General features: G+C 38.5%; 1 protein-coding gene and 1 long non-coding RNA gene across 7 annotated transcripts in view; both read right to left on the bottom strand.

The window, feature by feature from the left end:
• LOC143213949 (uncharacterized) overlaps positions 1 to 17,798 on the bottom strand; it is a 35,647-nt gene extending 17,849 nt beyond the window's left edge. Inside the window, exon 1 of one of the 2 annotated variants that reach the window (XR_013010070.1) lies at positions 28 to 17,798. This is a non-coding gene — a long non-coding RNA (uncharacterized LOC143213949). The remainder of the gene's footprint in view (positions 1 to 27) is intronic. The other variant, XR_013010071.1, reaches the window with a different exon arrangement.
• Positions 1 to 17,799, bottom strand: part of Cad87a (cadherin 87A) — a 295,629-nt gene that overhangs the window by 166,480 nt on the left and 111,350 nt on the right. The gene's annotated exons all lie outside the window — the stretch shown is intronic.

Here is a 17,799-nt window from a genome sequence, read left to right as displayed (position 1 = left end):
CCTCTCCCTACTTTTAGGCCTCACCACCTCAAACTCCTCTCCCTATTCCTGGGTCTTCCCCACCAAACTCCTCTCCCTACTTCTGGGTCCTCTCCTCCAAACTCCTCTCCCTACTCCTAGGTCTTCCACATCAAACTCCTCTCCCTACTCCTAGGTCTTCCACATCAAACTCCTCTCCCTATTCCTGGGTCTTCCCCACCAAACTCCTCTCCCTACTTCTGGGTCCTCTCCTCCAAACTCCTCTCCCTACTCCTAGGTCTTCCACATCAAACTCCTCTCCCTACTCCTAGGTCTTCCACATCAAACTCCTCTCCCTATTCCTGGGTCTTCCCCACCAAACTCCTCTCCCTACTTCTGGGTCCTCTCCTCCAAACTCCTCTCCCTACTTCTGGTTCCTCCCCACCAAACTCCTCTCCCTACTTCTGGTTCCTCCCCACCAAACTCCTCTCTCTCTACTCCTGGGTCCTCCACACCAAACTCCTCTCCCTACTCCTAGGTCTTCCACATCAAACACCTCTCCCTACTTTTAGGCCTTCCCCATCAAACTCCTCTCCCTATTCCTGGGTCTTCCCCACCAAACTCCTCTCCCTAATTCTGGGCCCTCCGCACCAAACTCCTGTCTTTACACTTCTGGATTCTCCCCACCAAGTTCCTTTCTCTACTCTTTAGTCCTCCTCACCGAATTCCTCTCCCTACTCCTGGGTCCTCCCCACGAAACTCCTGTGGAGTATAGTAGGAGGTTCGGGAGATTAGGAGTATGTATTGTATAGGAGGCCATATCCTCCCAGTCACGTGAAGCAAAGCACGGTAGGAGCAATATGAGAAAACATAGTTGATAGTGGGGAAACTTGTACACTGGTAGTAGGAGACGTGAAGCGTGAGTTGTTTCATTTTCAAATCAAGCACGAATTTTTAGAATCATCCAATATTTTGATACAGTGGAAATTTTTCGGATTGATATTCGACATTGAACGTGATGTCCTCGAAATTTCACCTGGTTTTTTATCGCCACAATTTACAGATCCAGCTGCTTCCCTTATCATTTCCCTAGAGGCGGGAAAAGAATGAAGATTTTCTCGAAGTTAGCAATACAACATCGAACCGATGGAAGTCCAAGAGACGCGACCTGCTTGCGCAGACGAATCCAATTCGACGGAGGAATATTAAAAGTCCGTAGTGCGTCACGTTGACGTATCGACTTGTTGGCAGTGCCGTCACGTCTCGACACAACACTCGCTACACGAGAAACAGACGCGTGGAGTGAGATTCGGGTCTGCTTCCGGTAACAAATTCCGAGTCTGCCCGAAACGTACGTCGACAATCGAACTATTTACGACAGAGAAAATATTGTGAATTTTTTTCGATCCTACTTGCGTGAACTGTTAGCACATTCAAGCGTGGCGTACGTGCGTGGCACTCGTGAGCGCGATGCTCGTCTGTAGATATGTATCTAGATACCAGCTTGATCCAGTGCTGCAAGCATTGTGAATCAGTCGTAAAAAGCTTTACAGCGGCGATCGACATTTTACTAACTCGATGAAATGTTGTTAACAGTGATATATGCTGCAATAAGCTTATTTTAATGGTTCTGCGTTGTATCACATTTGTCTGGATTAATTAATTATAAGATATATGCACTACATTATATTTAATAATATTTGTCCATGGCTCGAACACTAAAAACATTTTTGATTAAGGCTTAATGTCGAAAGAGATTGCAATGAGCTACATACGTTTAAAGATGATCACGTAAGGGCGAAATGCCCTGGCAAGGCTGAAAATCTGCGACTTTCACCCTTAAGCTCTCATCTTTAAACGTATGTAGCTCATTGCAATGTAGACCGATTTCGATGAAATTTTCAGTATGCATATAAGTTACCGAAATCTATAAAACGCATTTTTTAAATTATCGTTACAGGCCCGGATAAAAAAGTTGACAAAACATCATTTTTAAAAATTTTGTATAATTCCTACCAATTGCAATCGTATTAAATTTTTGTTTACTTATTCTCTGGCGAACTAGCCGGTCTAACATCTTAAAAAAATTCAAGTTGGTCCAATTTCTAAAAAGCTATGCGATTTTTAAGGGTGTCCACTTTTAAATTGTCACTGACTGTAAGCGTGGTTTTTAAAAAGTTTCTTTTTTATATATTCTTTACTCTTTATTCTTTACTTTTCCTTTCAATAGCCCACAATGAACACAAAACTAAACGAAACCTAACGCAAACCTGACTGTGGCTAGATACATTTGTAGACCCGTGTTACCGCGAGCCACAACAGAGCGTGATGTTTACTCGTTAAATCGGCGTAGCGCGGGTGTGGTGATCCTGCTCGCGAAATTTCGAGATGAAAACGTAAGGGAAGCTGTACGTCCGTAAGGTAACCGATTTCCGTTTCGAGTAGTTCCTGGAATTTGCGGAGCCAGAGAGATATTCAGTGCTTTGTTCGTCCTCTCGTTCCTCTCGGCTTCGATCGCCCCCACCTCGCGTAACCTAGGGCTCGGTTTCCAGGGGCACCGGGCAACTCCGCCGATTTCGCACGCACGAATTTAATCCATAGAGAATTTCCGGTCGATGCACGCGTACCTGCATTCCACGGATGACTGCCTATATCAGATATCGTGAATGCACCTTTGAGCCACATGCATAGTGCGCCGCGATCACGGTTGGTCCATCTGCACGGACCCTTTGATACTATTCGATCAAAATACGATTATCCGTTTGTCGTTAACCGTGATACTGTCTGCCCTCGAACATGTGCGCGCATAACCGAGTAAAGTCGTCACGGACTGAAAACTTCAATCTGTTTGCTACATGTACGAGCATATAACTTGAAAAGCGATCTGTGCTACACAATCCTTGCGAGTGGCCGCGGCATCGTGTTCGATTTGTTCCGATGATCGAAATGCTTCCATTCTGCGCTCAACTCGCATTCCGTTGCAAGCAGCATAAATCTTATATGAACAATTTTATGTATATTAATTAAATCTTTAAATGTTTTCGGCGCTACGGTTCGATCCTTGATAACAATCAAAGCACTTTTGCTAATTTATTCAAAAATCATAAAGGTTTCGATGCCAAATTTGGATCTTTATGTATATTAATTTATGTATGTTAATTCGTTATCATTGGGGTGGCCACACCGGTGGTCATGTTCAAGACCAAACCTAATTAGGGTAAACTGTACAATGATTGGCACAATGATTGGTAGTAAAAATCATTTTATCTTTTTTTGAAATGTTCAAACGAGCTGAACTTTTTATCTTTTTTTGAAATGTTTAATGAGCTGAACTTTCTATTATTATAAGTAGACCGCGGATTTGACGGATTCATGACAAAAATGAGTAGGTGTCAGTGAAAACAGTAAAAACATAAGAAGAATTTAAAAATACTGTTATGTTATTTTCAACGTATTAACTATCAAACGTTCCTCAGGGTGAAAATTCGTCAATTTACTATTCTTACATACTGTAAAATAATTCATCTCTTTCTGTTTGTGTTGCGAGACGTACTTCCTTAAAGTGTGACGCTACAAACAGTATAAACGAAACATAACTTGTTTTAAAGTGTAAAATAAAAATAGGTGAAACATTATTCTAGACTTTTATATGTAACTATTTTTTAGGAACGTTATGAGGGTTAAACATATTGAGAAAGACAATAAGTTTCTATTTCACTCCAGTTTGTTACAATATCCGGTGAAAAAATTTTTATTTTGCATAAAGATCCACTGTTATAAGCCAATAGAGATTTTCAGCAAAATCAAACAGTTTTACGAGTCACAAATCTTTTATTACAAAAATTTTCAGTGAATAACAATCGTACAGTCATTGGCACAGTTGCTAACAGTCGTATGTGGAACTCTGTTATGAAAACTTACAACGTTCCTTTGAAATATAAATAAGAAACAATGAAAAATGATTTTTTATACCAGGAATTCTTGAACTCAAAATTCAGAATTGAATCAAAATTGAATTCAAAAGTGCCAAAACTACTGCAGTGCCAGCAATAGTACAGTTTGCCCAATTACTTGAAAACTTTCGTATACCTGGTGTCCCAAAAATGACCCAGACCTGAACCCAGGAAAACATTACAGAACCGCTAAAGCCAGTACTCATGCTTGTAAAATGTAATAAAATATAGAGTGGTCTCAAACTTTTAGCCGACAGTGTATATTGGACAGATGATGTCAAAGAAAACGCAGTCGTCTGTTTAAGAAGGGTTTTTCTGCAACAGCCGATTTAATCCTGTGTCTGACATGTACTGTAAGTCTTGAAAGCACCTTTTTTTAATTGAGATCCAAAAAGAATAGAGTAAAAGGGAATAACATGTTTTCGTTTGATGTTTCGTTTTCGAGTAAAAATCGAGTTTGAAAAATCAGCAAATACGCGTGCTATTAGATAAATAGGAATCAATTGACGCGGCTGTTTGTGACTAATGTTGAGGTTGTAGTTAGGTATAATGGACTCAATGATTGTCTATTGAAATACTATTTGTCGTTTGAGAACTAGTACATGAAATTGGAAGACGGATGGAAATTACATAAGGAATATTCAATATTGCAAATATTAATTTTTAAGCTTTCTGTCTCGGAGAAAAAGGAATAAATTCCCAACGATTAAGTCGCACCTTTCTATACAGGGTGTCCCAGAATTTTTGTGCTTCCTTGAAAGGGGTGATCTCTGAAGTAATTCAGAGTAATTCTTTCCTTTGCTCACCGACCTCTGATTGGTTGGTGTTTTTCGTTAAGAAAGCTTAACAAAGCCGCGGAGAACATTTTCGAAAGGAAAAAGTTGCTTGATATGATCTCAGAAATCAGCCCTTTCGAGGAAGTACAACATTTTTGAGACTCCCTGTATAGGGAACTAAATCTCTTGAATATACAGGGCAAGCCTCGTGACATGACGATTTCAAATAGCTCGTAAGTAGTTATATGAATATGAAGGTCACCTTCAGTTCTTTAAATGTGTGGGAGATTTCTAATATAATATCATTGTAGAAGATCTTAAACCATGCAACCCAAAGATCATTGAACAAACAAAATTTATTAGGAACACAATCATTATGATAACATAATACAAATGCGCGTCTGAACTGAGCGGCGTTATTCGGAAGAGTGAAAAATTACGCTGGCCTAATACAATAAATATTCGTGTCGCAAAGGAACGATTCGCTTTTTCTTTTATAAACAACTTGAATGTTAAAGGTTTTGTTTCTGCATACTGGGTGTTTAAATGTAAATGGAGCAAATCAATCCACAAAATGGAATGCCTAATATTTCCCGACGAATTCGGATGAAACAGCAAATTCTGCTTAAAACAGTATTTAAACAAATAACATATGCGATAGTTATCGTTCGCGATTCGAGAACGTTCATTCAGAATATCGATTCGATAACGCGAAAGTATGTTTTCCTGTAACAGGTATTGGTCGCGTGTTGGTGTAGGCGAATTTTATTGTTGGAGTAACATGTGGCGTGGGCTCGGGAAAACTGTGCATTGCGAATGCGGACGACTGGTTAATTGACTGTAATTGAAATGTATGATCAGCCAGCTAATAAATCCTATAAAATACGCTTTAATCCATTCAGAATCAGATGTTTCAAGCTCCGGTATCGAGTGCCATAAATTAACTAGTATGCACGTGTTAGATACGTTCCAGCGATATTATTTTACTCTATAAATAAAGTATGTATTCGGCGCAATTGATATTATTTTCAATAATAAATAATCCGTATGGAACAGGTAGGGGGAGAATGTCTGAAATAAATTGCGCGAACCTTATTTTGCTCTTTTTCTGGAATCTTTTCCGAGGATCGATGAAGATGTGGGAGCTCCCTTTGATGAATTCGCTCCGGAAACGCTGAATTTTACTGGCGAGGCAAGGACAAACACGCAAAGCGGATATTTATCGCTTTATTTTCCTGGAGAAATTGGAAATATTTGCGGATCGCTGACGCGTGGCTCATGAGCTGTTTTTCGCATTCAGTTATACGATCTCGCAGCATAACGTGCAAACATGGTCTTGGAAATATATTTTGCTCGAATGTTTACCTCCAATCGATATTTTTCTTCCCGGTTTTTCACTCGTCCGTTGTTCCGTTACTTATTCCGCGTTGTTAAACAAATTATTTTGCTTCGATGCATCCACTCTTGCTCCGCATTCAACTTTAATATTCCGATCCATTTCCTTTTTCTATTTCATCGATCCCTATCCTTGATCTCATTATTCCGAAGATCTCAAGATGCTCAACTCGTTGACGTACTATTTTCCTCAATGCTATAAAACGTTTTCTCCTTAATAGTTCTGTAGTAGAGAGAGAGAGAATATTTTGATTTACCGTACGTGTCTACATTCAGTGTAATGCTTGATAGTATTTCGCACTCTAAATTCTCCCTTTTGCAAGTCAATTTCACGCTTTTGCAAATGTAGTATTCTTAAGAAAGTTCTTGTAAATAAAACCAAATCAAATGTAAATTAATCGTGACTCGATCGTATTAAGCGCATTTAAAAAATTCTGAGAATTTAGTACGATTTTGATTTATTTCGGAACTACAAAGAGACTGCTACCACGGAAAATAAGATTTTATATGATTCTACTCTCTCTTTTCAGATTCGCCGAAATATTGAAAACTGCATAAACATCCGCAGTCGAATGATTATACTCCGATACCAATCAGATTGGCAAAAAGCTATTCGACATTAACGTCAAGAATTTCGAATGCAAAAATTGTAGGTAAATCGATACGGTCCAATCTTCGGTGGCCGCCATTTTAATTTCCGTTCGCATGATCGCGACAGTCGATTGCGCGAAGCGCGTTCCATTCTTCGCGAAGACTCGATGTCGTCGATCGCGTCGATCGCCGTAAGGGTATTCCTTTTATCTCTTTCAGCGGCGAAAACAACGAGAAAAACGCGAAACGCGACGACATGACAACGGGAATCACGTCTCGTGTCGTGCTTGCGAGAAACAACCATATATCGATCGGGCAATGCGCGTGGAGCCAGTGAGCATTTCAAATCATCGCATCGCGGCTACCAGCCGGACCAGGTCTATCCTCTTCCTCTCTTCTATCTTTCTCCATCGGACTACTTTTCTCTGTCTTTGAATTTCAATCCGTTTCCTCGTCGTCGTTCGCCAACTCTTTCGTTAGCGAGGGCAAGACTTACTCAGCATTGTTGCGAAACTTTTTCATGCAACAACCTCCAGGATCTTCGTTCCTTCAACTCTGTATTTGTAAGGGACGATGTTGCTCCTTGAAGCGAGAGTTATTAGCTTCCCGTCGCATCGTAACGATAGACTCGGTGGGTGGGGGGTGGCTCGCTGCTACAATGCGCCATGATTCTCGCGCTCCATGGTTACCTTCCGAGGGTCTCTCCAGTTTTCTGTTCGCGTTCGCAACTTATTTTAACATTACTCACAAAAGGACATTGTATAAGACATTCCGAAAAGAACTTCCGGATGTTTTTAGGATATACTTGTCACATGGTTATACAGGGTAGTTCGTAACTTGATTTGAACAATCGCGACAAGTTCAGAACACCTCATGGACCTACGGCAAGTACGTGAGTTTACTCTGAAATTGTTCGCATTGCTTTACTGTTGCCTAATCATATTCGCCACTAAAAATTGCTTTACCATTGTTGCAAATATTTTTCACATTGATATCTTGGTATCTAATCAACTGCTAAACAAATTACGTAATAATACAGTGTTTTATAATTGTCCCCAACATGGGTCTACCCAGGGACAATTATCCGACAGGGACAATTAGAAAAGGACAGCAGAGCTCGAGAGGTCTCGGTCGCCGAGAAGTGTAAACATAACTAATCCAATAACAAAGAGCTTCTTTATTTTTCATTATTTATTCATGGGACTTTGACTAACATATTCGTGGCATTTTTCTAATGAAAATTATACCAAATATGATATAATTCCAGTTATATTTACTTGTTTAATGAACGATGAAAGTTTTCGACGCAGAGAAGGACAGCGTATGGGAAAGAGACGCGGAAACTTTCATCGTCCATAACACAAGTAAATATCATCGGAATTATATCATATTTGGTATCATTTTGATCAGAAAAATGCCACGAATATGTTGGCGAAAGTTCCATAGAAAAATAATGAAAAATAAAGAAGTTTTGTCGTTGGATTAGTGTGGTCTCACCGACATACCCGAGAGGTATGATGTCATACTTCTCGGCGACTGAGGCCTCTCGAGCTTCTTGGCCCCTCAAGGGGGTACACCCCGCAGGAGTGGGGATAGTCCTGGGACAATTGTTTCGGCCAGACATTTGGGACATTTATCGATAAAATAGTACGAACAAAATCATTTAGAATAGAATTATTCTAGGTCGGAAGGAATGTTTAATTCTCGAGTTGAAATTTCTCCGAGTGCAAAGAGTTAAGGGGTAATTTGTCCCCTCAAATGGAGTCAATTCCCGTGATATGACGACTCTAACCAGAAGTATGTCCATGCCTGATTAAAGCTCGGTTTATCTTAGCCAGTCCAGGCCAGTCAGACAGAACCTTACTACCCTGGTTTTGTATCCAGTATTTTAGCTTTTTGGAAAATACTGGATACAAAACCAGGGCAGTAAGATTCTGTCCGACTGGCCTGGACTGGCTACGATGAACTGGCCTTTAAACCAAGAGTTCGGTTTGTGCAAGAACGTCATTCGTTAATTAGGTGGCCAGGAGGCGTAGGCATATTTCTTTCTCTTTCTACCTTTCTATATTCTTTCAATCGTGATGAACATGTGCATGACAATTCGCGTAATCAAGACTATTGTCGCTATCTTACTCTTAGCGTTCCTGGAATTGATTGGCGCGTAACGTACACCGGTTGACGCCAGTCTTATATTCCACTGATAATTCCTCGCGATGTCTAAACAGGAAAGACACATTATACGCATCAGAGACGTTCTTAGAATACCATGGCATTGCCGAGCTCATGTGCTCATTCGATGGACAAGTCTAACACAAATTCAGATGAAGAGCAAATCGAAAAATCATGTACAATTTTGTATATTTAACACTGTACCTACCGGGAGCCTATTAAATAGGATTTTCAATAATTGTGCTGGACCAAAGGAAAGCATAGAAATTTTCTTTTACATTGCAATCTTAAATGAAACTATTAGATGACGTTAGGGTTGCCAGAAACGTTTTATCCAAATATAGAAGAAGTAGTGAAAACTGCAATTATGTATATGAGATAGGCTCAAAATATAGGAGTTCAAGTAAAACAGGTATACAGCACATTTTAAACTTTTTTATTCAAACAAAGATTTTTGAAAATTCCTGTAGGTACGTAAAGATCAAGTTCAAATATAGAAGACTCATGTCAAATATAGGAGGCTCATATCAAGTATAGAATGCTCATATCAAGTATAGAAGGCTCATATCAAATATAGAAGATCTAACAACCCTAGATGACGTTATTGAAGGTGACTTGTTAGTTCACGATGAAAATTACTGGGGTTAGTAACCCCGGGTTAGCTTGGGTTGGTCGACAACTCATTTGGCCGACACTGTTTTCATTGACGATCGGACCGACAGTAACTTTCGTCGACACTATGTTTTCATATACACGGTCAAATCATCGACAAATGTCTTCATTGACACGGTTTGGCCGACAGTAACACACATGAAAATTGCTGTTGCTATTGAAGGTTCCATTAAAAAGTTCCATTAAAAAGTTCCATTAAAAAGCCATGTACCATAGATTTTCGAAACTTATGCAACGATCGTACCGGTCAGTAATGTGTTAAAAATACCCTAAATGTCCGTTATTAAAAAGAAATTTCTGTAATCTGTTGCGTAACGAGTTGTGTACAGCACTGTGAACGCAGACCTAGTGTTTCCACGGGTGTCACTGTACGAATGCTTTTGTTATCCGATGTGTACATTCGTGTATTAGACTGCATCATCCCGAAATGCATGCAGAAGTTCCGGCCCTTGCGTTCATACACGCAGCCGGAGGTATTCGAATAATCTCCGGGTGTAGTTTCGACATCTCGTTACCTATGTCTGCATTCTATACTCTAATTGTCAAGTAATAAACAGACCTAGCCGCGCGCGCGCTACAGGGGTCGGTATCGAGTGGTGTGTACATATGTATATGTGAACACAAGAACCAAGATACATTATCACGTAACTATGCGGCGAGAGAGCCTCGTTTCGATGCAAATACAACGTCGACGAGAAGCAGACAGCGACACGCACAGCAACACTTACATACGTGCAACATGTGACACTGATTTTAATCAAAGGCCGATGTTGAAAATGTGATTAAATTTTGGGGTAGCTCGGACATGGAAAATATTGACAAGGTGTTAGGTTCTTTGGGTTCTAAAACGTGTAAGTCCACCATTATTTGTCGCCACAAAATAATGGAAAAACTGTTTCAGATTGGAAACTACATAGAGCGAAAAATGGAAAATCGTTCACGTAGTTATCGGCGCGTAAAAAAACTCGTAGAACGTAAAAATCCAAACTGGCTATTCTTTTTCTTCTGGGGCAAAAATTTTGCATTTTTTTTTTTTATACGGTCCTGTAGATTTTGACGAAGAAACACCAACAATACAAATTTCAACTCAAGTTGAGTTTTTGCAGGCAAGGGCGCCGCCATATTTTTACAACAATGGGTTTTTTTAAAGGAATTATTGGCTTGTTGACGTTTATGTAAATTGAGTTGCCGACTAACATTCTACACCATAGAATTTTTCCAATTACTGCGTGCACATTGATATTAGAAAAATTCCAGATTCGCTGTACTTATAACATTTCATTTTCAAAATGGTCACTCACCTTATCACTACTCTGCAGCAACTTCTCGTCTCATGATTACATTTTATACATTTCTCCCGCTGGTCCTATCTTCAAGTTCCTCTAACCTCTCGATCCATTTCCCGTACGAAACGAGCCGGCGTGCGTTCCTCCTTCGAAACGGTGCGACGCGAACGCGAGCAACAAGCTAGAAATCGCCGACTAATGACGAAACGCGAGAACCGCAACGCGTCGTAGCAGTTTCAACCGTAATTATTTCAAGTCGGTATGAACGTACATTTTAGTAAGTCAATTATATAGGCTACCCCAAAAATGTTGTGCTTCCTTGAAAAGAGTGGTTCGTTAACCCTTTGCCGGTTTTTAACAAGTCACACTCGTGATGGAGATTTTTAAGAAAGTCTAACAAATATGAATGTCACGCGTTTCTTTTTAGATGAAATAAAATTTGATTGGTTTGTAATCATTGATTAGACAGGGAATGTACATGAAATTTACAATTTTTGTAGACGAATTTTAAGAGAGAAAGTGGAATAAAATAGAATCTTATTTCCCGTGGTTGTAGCCTTTTCAGGTCTGAAATAAATTAAAATCGTACTAAATTCTGTCATATTTTATATCCTAGATTTCCTATCTTAAATTTTTGAAAATTTTCAAAAGCCATAATTGCATAAAGATCCACAGTCTAGTAATCAATATTTAAGCACTGAAATAAATGTAGCCATACAAAAAAATATAGATTTTCTTTTCTCTTCTACGACATTTTCCTTTTTTCTCCAAGACAGAAAGCTTAAGAATTCATAAAAATTAATATTTGCAATATTGAATATTCGTCAAGCAATTTCTATTCATTTTCCAATTTCATTGTATTAGTTCTTTCAACGACAAATAGTATTTCAATGAACAATTATTGACTCTCTTCCAGGCTTTACCTAACTACAACCTCAACATTCGTCGCGAACAAACGCGCCAACTGATTGCTATCTAATAGCACGCGTATTTGCTGATTTTTTCCAAACTCGGTATTTACTCGAAAACGAAACGTCAAACGACAACATGTTATTCCTTTTTTTCGGCTTGTTTCTGCATGTAGAATCACGAACGCGGCCGCTTCATGAAATTCCGTTCAAATGAAACTCTGTAAAAATGTTACAACGAATTGGTCCCAGTCGATGCGAGGAATAATTTTGGTTTCGCTGGTCGAAGTTTGAAACTAAACCAACGAAAAGTACGGGTTTCCATTTATCGAGGCAGCCTCTGCTGTCAGAATTGCTCTTGCTTATCTGATTAGAACGCTTTATAAAACTTACTTGTACTGTGCAGACATGGCAAGTGGAATTGACTCGAATATAAGGGGAAAATTCCCCCCCCCCCCCATGCCAGTACCGGATTAGTCACATGACACTGTGACACATGCACGACAAATACGGAATGAGTCACGTGACCGAGCAGTGGTAAAAACTTTAATTTTCGAAGATCAAGGTCATTTCAAGGTCTGTTATTATAAATATCTCAATGTATTTTTCGACCAGTTACACGACGCAATAGAAAAAATGTACACTACCGCTCAAAAGTATGTGGACACTTCCTTAATTCTTATAACTACCTAAAAAAAGTTATGATATCTTTGGTAAATTTGATTATCTTGTATGTATTTCAGTTCGTACAATATTGGGGAACATATTTTAATAATAATTTATTAAATATCTCACCGATAATGATAAAAAATAATTATATTTTCTTTTCTACATATCCACCGCGTGCTTTTATTTGATTTTTCTTTTATTTTATTTTTTACTTTATGCTTTTTTTCATTACTCCACTTTCAATAAGGTTCCACTCAGATTCTAAGATGTCCCACAAATGTTTTTCAGATTTGGGACATCGTTTTCGGACTTGTCCATCTACACGATCCCATAGTTTTTCTTTTATTTATTTAAGAAAATTGAATAACTAAATCGTTTATTTTAGTACTATTAGAATACATTACATACATATTCATAATAGACTTTAGCAATAAATACTGTTTGATAATAATAATACATTACATATCATTATATAGCAGTGTAGTTATGTATCAAAAAACATCGATGACCTTGATAACTTCGAAGAGAATGACCTTCGGAAAAAAATATTGTTTGCAATACATATAATGGTTCCCTCAAACCATTCAAATAGTACACAAAATATTTTTTGTTTTATATTTACTGCACACAAATTGACAAGCTTGCAAATTCGACTACTGGTAAATCATGCTGACCAGATGTTTCTCTTTAGAACTATGATTGCCTAAATATGGTTCATGCTGTTTGACAGCCATTTCATTAATTACGATAGTCCGGTTGTTAACAGGTCACGCTATCCGTGATCAGTTGTACTACAGCGGTACAGCCGCCGATGAATTATTTTGTACACAAAGATTTTTAATAATGATAAGCTATCGCATTGTCAGAGACTGACTTGTACCAAAATCCTTTGTCACGGTAAACTAAAACAAGATAATTAGAGTTCCATCCGGCGCAGAACGCCGATTTATCGTCAATCGTAATAATCTGTGGGTGAAGCCACACCTACATACATATGTACCTACGTATCATTGTGACTACACGCGCGCGCGCGCGCAGCTGCATTACTGGAAAATGTCAAGACATATAGATGTCGTTCTGCCAGTAAATTTCGAAACATAATTCCGCCGGTATTTAGAGATCCACCAGAGCCAGAACGAACTTCGGTAATTTCGATAATCATGCCCGGCTGCGTGCATAACACACCCGCCTAAAATTCGATTTTAATTATCTCGTTAATGCCGAACGCTGGCTACGGGTCTCCGGCTCGCAACCGTCGTCATTCCCGTGCTGCCACCCCTACCCCACCTAATACCAAAAACACGACCAACGAGAATTACTGCCCCGCTATCGGGAAAATGTTCTTCAAGCATTCGCATATTTTGAAAAGTTGTCACAGTTCTCTGACAGTCTAATAAAACTGATGTTTCATCTGACCCATGCCAAAATTGCTGGTTGTTCTCGCTATGTGTTTCTCTGCAATGCGATACCGCTACACCGTCCACTAAAGCCCCGATATTTCAACATTTTTCCTCGGCTTGTACATTTCGTTCGATTTCAGTTTGTTGCAGCTTTAGACTTTTTCGAAATCCATAAAGATAAAGAGATTTCGAAATCCATAAAGATTTTCACGTCGCTGGGGCCCCAAACGAGAACCGAGGTAAGCATTAGAGTGGACTTTATTTTTCTAACCTCGAATTTTTTCGTAACACCCACTGGAATTGTGACAACTGGCTAGAAAATCATACAGTAAATCCTCTATAGTCGCGAAAGCCTCGGGAGGTTCGTTTGCAAAGTTCGTTGACGGACACTCTTTTCTTTATTGGTCGTTTTCGAGCTTCACAGACCGAGCCGAACGTAGAAGAAGACAGCGCGTGTAAAGAGAGACTCTTTCCTTCCCATACGCTGTCCTTCCTTGCGCCCGAAACGTTCATCGTCAATTAAACCACTAAATACAATTGAAATTATATCGTGTTTGGCGTTATTTTAATCAGAAAAATGCCAGAAATAAGATGGTGGACGGTCCATAAAAAAATAATGAAAAATATAGAAGTTTTACCCGAGTTATACCCGAGCCGAGATCAGGTTACTACAGTGGAGGGGATATTTTTTTGCATTCATCGTGTACGACCTTCTTGCGACTATAGAGGATTTTCTGTATGCGCAAAATTTTAGATCGATCGAACAACGTACGTACATGTGACAAACAGAAGTTGTATTCTTCGACCAAGTAAATATAATGCTAAAGAAAAATGTTTTTTTAAAAGCGAAATTTCAAAGTTGCGAATTTTTTTTACGATGACCTTTTATCGTATTTGCATATGGTTATAGAGAATGGAAAGACAAATTCAACGATATATAGAAATGTATATTTACGATGCACTATAATAGAGAAAATCAAGTTCCAAAATTTAAACATTTTTTCCCATTGTTCTCGAAAATTTTTTCCGCCGAGAGTAAATAATGTCCACCCTAACGCATCTGTCAATTGATACTGTCGCGCGCCTCTATGACGTACGCAACGTACACCTCTGCTGGTCGGGTCGTCGCATTTCAGGCGGATTTTCAATCGTTAACCCTTTGGGGACGAAGATTTTTTCAAATATTAAAGAGGAGAAGTAAATGGGAGGACTAGATCATGTAACAAAGTCTTGAGTGCTGGAAAAAATAGAAATATACAGCTAGTGTAAAAAGTTCGATGAAATGTTCAGCATGCGTATAACTAACATAGATCTACAAAAAATGTATTTTAAATTCTCATTAAGGGCCCAAATAAAAAAGTTTTGAAAAATGCCTGTTTTCTTTTTGCATGTAACCTTGTAAATTATAATCTTTGGAATATCTTTTTTGCATATCATTTCGTAAACCAATGCTTCCAATCGATTATAAAAAATCAGGGCGTTTGGTACAATTATAAAAAAGTTGTTCTATTTTGTATACTAACATTGTATCATGTTCACAACTACATTTTACAATTAAAGTTGTCTGCAACTTTAGGAATTGAATCATAGAAAAATATAATAGCATAGTCACCATGTCGTCAATGTGACGACATTCGCCCCCAAAGGGTTAATAACTGAAAAACGAAGCCGAAATCGAAATTTTTTTATTCATAATTTTCGTTTTATATTGCCATGGAGAACCACCTATGAAATTTTCTCCCACCTGTAGTCGGACATCCATTCGCCAGCGTTCTTTAAATATCGGTGCAAGCAAGCGTAACGGGATTTACTACCCCGCCGAATACGGTATACGAACTACGCCATTGAACCACGCATTCATGAGTGTTTTCCAAGGTATTTTCCCTTTTCAAATTTCCAAATGCGAACTGAATTTTCTGTTCGAGCTGTTTTCGATCCGTATTTTCCTCCCGGCAGACTCGGTACTTGACACGGCTTCGTAAGTAAAAGTCCATTGGTGTCAAGTCCGGAGATCGCGGTGACCAAGCTACTTTGTCCTTACGACCAACCCCATCGGGATATTTGCTGTTCAAAAAGTCTCTGAAAGATTTACCGAAGTATGCTGGTGCACCATTTTATCAGGTTGGTGCAAAAATAATTGCGGTTCTTGATCTTGAATTTTCAAGCTATACATATTTATTGCTTCGTTTGCCAATTCAAGCTAAACGTCGAATCACTGTAGTTCAATCAACTTTTAGTTCTTTTGCTAGCTCTTAGTTCCTTGGTTCCCATCCTAGCTTCATCAATTGCAGAAGGGGCTAAACTTCACCTTGCGGAATAAAAAGTTTTAGACTTTTTGTTACACAATCCCGTAAATTTAGACAAGAAAATGCCAAAAATGCAAGTTTTAACGTTAGGAATTCACTAGTTCAATAGTTTTGCGTGTTTAATGTTAAACGGTTTTAAGTGCTTTTGATAGATATGCGCGTCGCCATGATGTGACAAAGCGTTAGAACATTTTCAATATTTCTGACGATGCGCACGACGATAAACATTATTTAAAAAATATTCTGAATGCGAGGAGATGATTAATCCCTTCTTCTCATGCAAGTGTATAACTTTCTCATTCTGTACATTAGAAGAAAACAAAAACTTTCATTTTTATATTAATATTTTGTTTATATATGACTAATTATTTGATACTTGAATTGTTTGCTCGAATAATTTTTGCCAGAGAGGTAAGTAGTATATTTTTCTTGCACATTTCTTGCAATTTGTCCGAGAATATCGTGAGACCCACATTCCGCAAATGTTTGCTCGGTTCTTTGACCGTTTCTTGCATCAGGATTACTGCGATTTAGACGAAGATCTCTGCAGTAATTACCAGCCATAAATGCGTCGCAGGAACACGCGCCTAACACTACGACCGTATCGATGTACTCCCAATTACTGTATGTTGCCATGTCGACGGAATGGCAAAGACGGAAAATCTGACTGGGAAACGAGAACAAGCTGGGGTATTGATGATGTTTATGAATACAGATGCAACAAACAGTTTACAACGCAGCCAAAATGTACGCGTACTCGATGAGTTTTCAACATCGATTTATTGGGAAATGAAACCGCGTACGATAAAATGCTATTTTTTTCCGACATATTTTTACATGTAGATTCGGTTTGCACTACCAGATGAATATACACACTGTATAATTGAAGGTGAAATGATTGAACAGCTCTGAAAATTTTAGAACGTCTTTCTGTAGAAACGAGAGATTAATTGACAAAAATGCTCACCGTTAAAACTTATAAAAATTCAACTTTGACCATTACTCGACATAACAGATTTAATTGTCTTATTTTTTAATTAAAAACAAATACGAGTTGCACAAATATAAATTACAACAAAGTTTGAGAGCTGCATTTAATATAAACAACATTGTCCAAAATAAGTAGCAGTCAAGAAACTGTAATTTGAAATAAATTACAAATAAAACAGGGAATTGTTGGCAACAAAATCGAAAAATAATTCGAAGTGCAAAGGGTTAATGTTTTGATAATACTACAGTAAAGTCCCGATTCTTGTCAAACATCCTGTAAGGCTCGAGACACTAGCGCTTTACACAAGAATACCATTCCATGCGTCGACCAGTAAATCGAATGAAAAATACATGCAAATGTGACAATTACCAGCCGGAAAAAATTCGATGCATTCATGAATGCATGCGTTCCAATTTCCCCGTTTACAATTATCCCCTTCTGTAAAATGTTTCATTGGTTCGCACGGTTGTGTCGAATAACGTACGGAATATTTTGACGTTGCTGAATTTCACGCTGGCGCGACAACAAGCGTGATAACAAGGGATTGAAGGATGAAAATGGAGGCGAAATTCGAAAATGCATTTCCACGATTTTGCTCGAAAAATATTTTCAAACTGACTAATCAGCGATGAAAATTTGTGACAGTACATTCTGTCCTATAATTTCGAAAAGTTACCAATTTAACAGATTTTCGGAACAGTTTAAACATAATTTTCTATTTTTAC

Source organism: Lasioglossum baleicum, chromosome 12, assembly GCF_051020765.1.
Source record: "Lasioglossum baleicum chromosome 12, iyLasBale1, whole genome shotgun sequence".
Lineage (NCBI taxonomy): Eukaryota > Metazoa > Arthropoda > Insecta > Hymenoptera > Halictidae > Lasioglossum > Lasioglossum baleicum.
The sequence above is the reverse complement of the archived record's forward strand: the minus strand, read 5'-3'. Positions and strand labels throughout refer to the sequence as shown.